The sequence below is a fragment of the Macadamia integrifolia genome, chromosome 7 (assembly GCF_013358625.1).
Source record: "Macadamia integrifolia cultivar HAES 741 chromosome 7, SCU_Mint_v3, whole genome shotgun sequence".
Lineage (NCBI taxonomy): Eukaryota > Viridiplantae > Streptophyta > Magnoliopsida > Proteales > Proteaceae > Macadamia > Macadamia integrifolia.
The window spans coordinates 14,855,753-14,862,452 of record NC_056563.1 but is presented as its reverse complement, the minus strand read 5'-3'; the positions used below and the strand labels follow the sequence as shown (position 1 = coordinate 14,862,452).

The 6,700-nt window shown below is 38.8% G+C and overlaps 1 long non-coding RNA gene across 1 annotated transcript; it reads left to right on the top strand.

Moving 5' to 3' along the window:
- Positions 1 to 1,134: 1,134 nt before the first annotated feature.
- Positions 1,135 to 6,441, top strand: LOC122083815. The gene is made up of 2 exons (XR_006141729.1): positions 1,135 to 1,192; positions 5,542 to 6,441. It is a non-coding gene; the product is annotated as an uncharacterized LOC122083815 (long non-coding RNA).
- The last annotated feature ends 259 nt before the right edge of the window (positions 6,442 to 6,700 follow it).

The following is a 6,700-nucleotide window of genomic DNA, read 5'->3' as shown; positions in this document are numbered from 1 at the left end:
GTAACTGGAGTACGTTCGGATTGATACACACCAAACCTTGGAATCGTCTGAGTTATGAGAAGCTGGAGAAGCTAGTGAATGTGCACTACAACATGAAATTGAAGATGAAATATTTAGAATTGGAGAAATTAGGGGATGATATTGATGTCAACCCAATTGACATCACTTACATACTTGACGAGGAAGATCCAGTTGGGGGATGGATTGGGGAGACTGAAAATGTTTTAGTGTTGGGCAAATTATCTGAAGATCGACGAGAAACCACACCTGATCCCATTATAGATGACCTCATTAGAGATGTAAATGAAGATTTTAAAAATATTGTTGATGATGAAACCCAAGCACCATCAGCTATGGAAGAGGATGATGATAGCTCCAATGATGGCGATATTAGGAGGACGAGATCAGGTGCTACATATAGCGTAACTCAACCAGATAGTGATGATGATGATCAAGACAAGGATGGTGCTAATGCTGCTGCTGATGATGATGATTATGATGATGATGATGATGGTAATGATGATGATGATGGTGGTGGTGGCAGTGGTGGTGATGGTGGTAGTGGTGGTGGCCAAACTTATGTACCACTACATTTCACAGAGGAGGCTGCATTTACACATGCAACCCAAGATAGTCATCATGGTGCTCGCATACAACCAAAGTCTTATAGTCGGAGGGGTAGGCGATCCCACAATCGGAGTACTACTGATGCATTGATGAGTAGCATGGAGTCAATGTGCATTAGTTCAAATCTTGCTGGTTCCTCATCTGGACATGGACACCATGTATCTTCAGATGCATCTTCAGCCTATGGATATGGGACTTATGCAGGACAATCATTTGCTAATCCAGAGCAGTACAGAATTTCAGATCATGCTGGTTCCTCATCCGGACACGGACACGGACACGGACACCATGTATCTTCAGGTGCTTCTTCAGGCTATGGATATGGGACTTATGCAAGACCAACATTGGCCACTCCTGAGCAGTACAGAAGATTCTACAATGAATGGGAGACCCACTACCATAAATATTTCTATTGGGGTAAATATTGTGCCTATATTCGACAAGTGCAGAATATCATCGTAGTTGTTCCTATTGAAGAAGAAGGTCCCAGCTAAGGATTTGAACCACCACGACACTCTTTAGGGCACTCATCATAGTGGCAATGGCAATGAAGAAAGAAAAAATTGTAAGAAACTCAAACCTCATCATTTTGAACATTTTTAACTCAATATATTTGTCTATCAATACAGTACCCTCTAAAGTATTTATGCATGCTACATGTTATATATAGTTTTTTTTAACTGTTTTTTTATGCAAAAGTGTATAAAAATGTGTTCCCTATCCATTTATGTGCATATCTTTAGCGTATCTCTGATACGATACCCTCCGATACGTATCTTAATTTTGACCGATCGATACAGCGACCGATACCGATACTTTAATCCTTGGAGGTGATGAGCACAATAATGTGTGAAATCTTAGGGATATAAGTGTTCATTTTGCCCCACTTTGGATAGTACGATTTTTATTTTTCTTGTTTTTTTTTTGTTTTCAAGTCTAGAAGAGAAAGTGCTTAAAGTGAATCAAGAACCAGTCCAAAGGTGGGACCCACTCATTGGTACCACATCCTCTCTCCTACAAAATCCTGAAGATTATTTTCTCTCCTTGCCACCTCACAAGATCTTGAAGATGTTATGTAGAGATTCCTTTCTGATTTAATCAAATTGCAAGATATTAGTGAATATTGTAATGAAAGAATAGAATTTGTTAATTTTGGAAACAGATTCTCTTTCCTCACACAATATCTCAGAAAATGAGGATTTTTACCAAGATTTAATTTTATTTTATTTTCTTAAAGAAGACTTGTAGAAGGAAGGAGGCAAGAAAAAAACCCTATAAAAGCCTCTTCCCCTCCCCTCCTATTTTATTATTCCCCTTAGTTTATTTTCTAGTTTATGCTTAGTTTTTTCTTATCTCTCTCCCTCTCTCACTCTTTAGTTTTAGTTCTTCTCTATTTTTGCTTTAATCACTTTTGTAATAGTTTTTTATGTCAATTAATGCAAGCACTCTTTTATTCTTATTCAGCCTTTTATGTTTATGATTTATACAATTGAGTTGTAATTTTTAAAGTTATAGTTCTAGGCTTAGATCTAGGTGACAAGATCACGAGCCGTGGAGCATCTTTTTTTTTTAAGTTCAGTTTTTTTTTTAAGATTTGTTTTCTCTAATACTAGAAATTTCAGATTTGGTTTATTCCAGATCTGGTTTTTAGTACTGGTAGTATCTCAGATCACCCAAGCTTTCAAGTTCAAGCATTGATTCAAGTAAATAGGCTCCTTCAGTAGTCTTCTCTCCCCCCTCTCATTCCCTCTTCTGACTACCCTTTCTTTTTTAATTTAGGATTTTAATTTCAGTCGTTACATTATTGCTATCCCTTTCCCCCAAGGTTCATGGCTAGTGTATGTGTTGGCTTTGCCCCTCCTAGTCATAGAACCATCAATTTATTGCTTTTATTTTAATTGTCTCCCTTTCCCTAAAGCCAAGTAGAGTAACCCTTGTAAGAGTGACTCTCTGGTCAAGTAGGGAAGCTCATATTATGATGCATCCCTCGGGCTAAGTGGAGAAACCTACTTGTGAGTCTCTCTCTAGCTTTCTCCCCTTTCTTTTACTTTATTTTTATTTCAGCATTTTTTTCCTTTATTATTATTTATTTTTTAAATTGCGTGGGTTATTTATTTTCAGTTATTTATTTATTTAATTTTAATTGCGTGGTTTGCGTCTTTAAATTCTTAGATGACGAATGGTTAGGACGTTATTTTAAATACATATGTTTAGGACGGTAGAATTAGATCACAACCATTAATCGGTTCACTTTCGCATTATTAAAAGAAATAAAAAAATAAAGTGGTTGCTCTCCCTGTGTTCGTCCCGTAGCTACACTGATCCGTACGCTTGCGGTTACATTTTAAATCTCAATAGGAGGTTTTTATGGAGGGTTACACTCTTAACCAGTCTGTGGACTCTTTGGGTGGAGAGGAATGCTTCTTTGTTTTGAGATGTGTACGCTTCAGAAGTGAACTTCATGAAAGGATTTAGGGGTTTCCCATTGGGCTATGAATGATTTGTTATTGAAGGCATGAAGGAAATGCCGGCTATATATCTGTTCACATAAGGGGAAAAAAGAATCATTTTTTATGTACCCATACCAGGGCCCAAACATAAGTGTAGACTCCACTGGAAGTGGTGAAACTATAATTTAGTGGCTCGTCTTTTGGGAATCCAGACCTTCTAGACCTGGGGGAATGATCAGTTCAAGCAGTGGTGATGTTCTGATGGTCTACCGGGGTTCAATTAGAGTTGTGAATCCTGTGCGGGATGAATTGATGTCACCTGTTGGTTTTGGAAGTTGCTATCCAAATGGCGTTTTGTAAGATCATGGTCGAAGGACATCGTTAACAATCGTTGTGTGTCTTGTGTCCATTAAAGATAACTCAGAGATACACTCACTTTGTTTGTCATGTAGAGTTCCTTGCCTTCCAAGTTTACTGCTTGTTCTGGTGGAAGCCAAGGACCGTAATTGACACGGCTGATTCAGTAGCCCAGCAAGGGGTTAACATATTAAAAGCTGGGTTTCTGGGCATTCCATTCCCATTGCCTGACTAGCTCTTGTGATTTTTGCTTCTCTGCCGTGTTTTGGTGTTTATGGGATGGATATGGCCTGATTATGTGAAAGGCTTTGTACTTCTCTTTTCTTCATTAAAGTAACATTATTCATCATTAAGACACAAAGGTGTGAATTTACCATTTGCTGCAGATATTTTAGAAAAATAAAAAAACGAAAGAAGGCTTGGCGTGGGAGATGAAAAAGAGACATTGCGTTTGTTTGTCATGTTTGCAGAGTAGTGCTTATTTTGGCGGGCTGTTTTTAACTTCATGGCTCTGTCTGGTTGCAAGTGAAGGGAAGTGAAGTGAAACCAGTTTAAAATTCAAATGGAAACTTTTGTAGTCATGATTATAACTAGCTTACGTCTAACTAAACATATTAAGCTAACTTTTCAAATGGAATCACAAAATGTTGCAAAATATTTAGGTAAATTACACCTAGGGTACCTAACATTTAGAGAAACTATACTTGAGGTACGTCATGTTTAATATCTTATGTTTTGGGTACTCTTTTTCATATTTCCAACTTAACCCATGCCACCTCCTCTGACAAAACCGGCTCCTGCCTCTGCACCACGCTTTCCTCCCCGCCCTCTGCTCCCTCCAGCATTCCCTCCCCCCTCCCCCTCTTTCTCTTTCTTACAACCTTTGCAGCCCCCCTTACCGCAGCACCTTCTGCTGTGTGTGTGTGTGTGTGTGAGTAGTGAAATTCTACTTAACTCTAAAATCTTCGATATTGTTTTGATTTTATATTTATTTTGAGAATGGAAAACAATAATCCTCCACTCTCTCCCTTCATCACTGATTCTATGTCGAGACAGAGGAAGTGTTGTGATTGCGCAATGGGAAAGCCTGCTAAGACTCTGCTCATCTCTTCTCTTGGTAATACCTCTGTTGCTTTCTGCAGATTTACATTTCTCCATCTTTGCTGATCCGCCTCAGATCCGACTGACCCCTGCCACTGAAAGAGGAGGATCCAACTCTCTCTCTCTCTCTCTCTCTCCCCTGAATCCTACCCTCCACCAATTTCAACTCCTCTCCGCCATCTCCACCATCTGATCTAAAGCCCACTTCCTCTCCAATACCAACACAACGCTGACAGATGATCATGCTCTCTTCAGAATTGGTGTAATGGAGTGATGAAATGGAATTGTGGTGGACACTGGAGAATAGACCATTCAGGAAGGTAGAGTTGACGGTTGTGATGGTGCTACTTCATTCCCTTCTATGACAGAGAAAAGAATGTGGGTGATATTGGCAAAGTTGGAATTTGAAAAGAGAATTAACCTCAAATATTTAAGAAATGTGAGGTACCCAGAACATAATATTTATGAAATTTAAGGTACCCCAAACATAATATATCAAACCTGAGATATCCCAGTCGTAATTTCTATAAACGTTAGTTACCCTTCTCTTGTAGTCATGATTGTATAACTAGGTTAAACTCTTACTAAATTTGGTAATCTTTTCAAATGTAATCTTTATTTTCCTTAAAACTGGGGAATTCGATTACAAAATGTAGCCAAAAATTAATAGCCAGATCTGGAATATTTTCAGGTTATTTATACAATCATGTTGGATGTTTATTACAAAAGTTTCCATTTTAGCTTTAATTTAATTCCATTCCCCTTCCCTTTATTTCCCTTGCGACCAGAGCCTATGTGATGAATCAAGGACAGAAGCATCAAGGATTTCTGTCCGAGTCCTCGAAAGGAGTTCTGTCCGAGTTTCATGTTCGTTAATTGCATTTTACTCTGGGTTACTTTTTATGCTCATTTCTTCTGCCCTTTTAAGATTTGTAATGTACAATTTTGGTAATCTTACCCATGAAAGAAAGAAAAGGAACTTATTAGTTTTTCTGCCTCTTAACAGCTTTCAGTGCGAAACTCCTTCATCAGGGGATCGGTTGTGAGATATGTGCAGCTTCCCCCAGATGGAGTTGATGTTGATCTCCTTCATGATGCCACTAGGAGAGAAGCTCGTGGTGGCTGATTGTTATTTTCATCCTATTGGATACTTAAGGAGAAGAGCTTAATGGGCTGGTCTTGCGGTGATAATTGATCTCTAGTCTAAATATCTCAGACGTATTGATTATAGGTGGCTAATTTCATTCATGTTGACAATTTGTCCTGCTCCTTGGTGGGACAAAAAGAAGATTTTCTTAATTTTTAAAGTCATTATGCACTATTGCTTGAGAGGAATTCATCTAGAGGGGTTTTGAGAACGTTCCAAGTACATGTATAAAGAGGATCTAATGAGTTACAATGCATCAGTTGGGTTATATTTACCTTCCAGGACTTGATGTTAATGGGTCGGCAAGCGGCAAGCGGCAAGGGCCTGTTTGTATACACATATGATGTTCCTTTCCAGAAACAGTTAGTACTGTTCCATTTTTCTGGGACCAGAGAAAACATTTGGCATTGTCTATCCTGTTCAAGAATCAGAGTGGATTGATCGGTTGAACACGGGTAAATTAGAGCTGGGCATCCCAGTGGGAACATGAATATGAAATGTATCCAGATGGCCATAGAATACTGAAGGTTGAGGATGGATGCTGTTTGTGCAATCTTGACTTGGACCACTCTGTTCCTTGTGGCTTTTCTAAGAGGTTTTGGGCTGCTGGGTTCCTTTGTCTTAGAACTGAGAACATTCAAGGATCTACTCATTTTATTATATGAAATCACTCAACTCTTCCTATGGACAGCTAGGAATGATCTTTTTTCTCTGGAAATATGAACCTAACCCTCACCTTATATTCTCAAATTGGAAACAGATCTGAACATGTTCCCTCCCCTCCCCCCTTCCCCCTAGTACAGTCTTCCACTGGTGGTGCATTATTTTACCTGAATCTACCTACTACAGATCATCCGATTGTTATCATAGATGGAAGTTATGATCCTCAGTTCAAATATGTAGGATGGGCAGAAGTAATTATATCTAATCACCAATTTAGCTCTGCACACATGGATTATGGAACTGCAGGTAGCACTCCAGAAACTGGGGTTTGAGGAATCCATTATAAAGCAGAAGA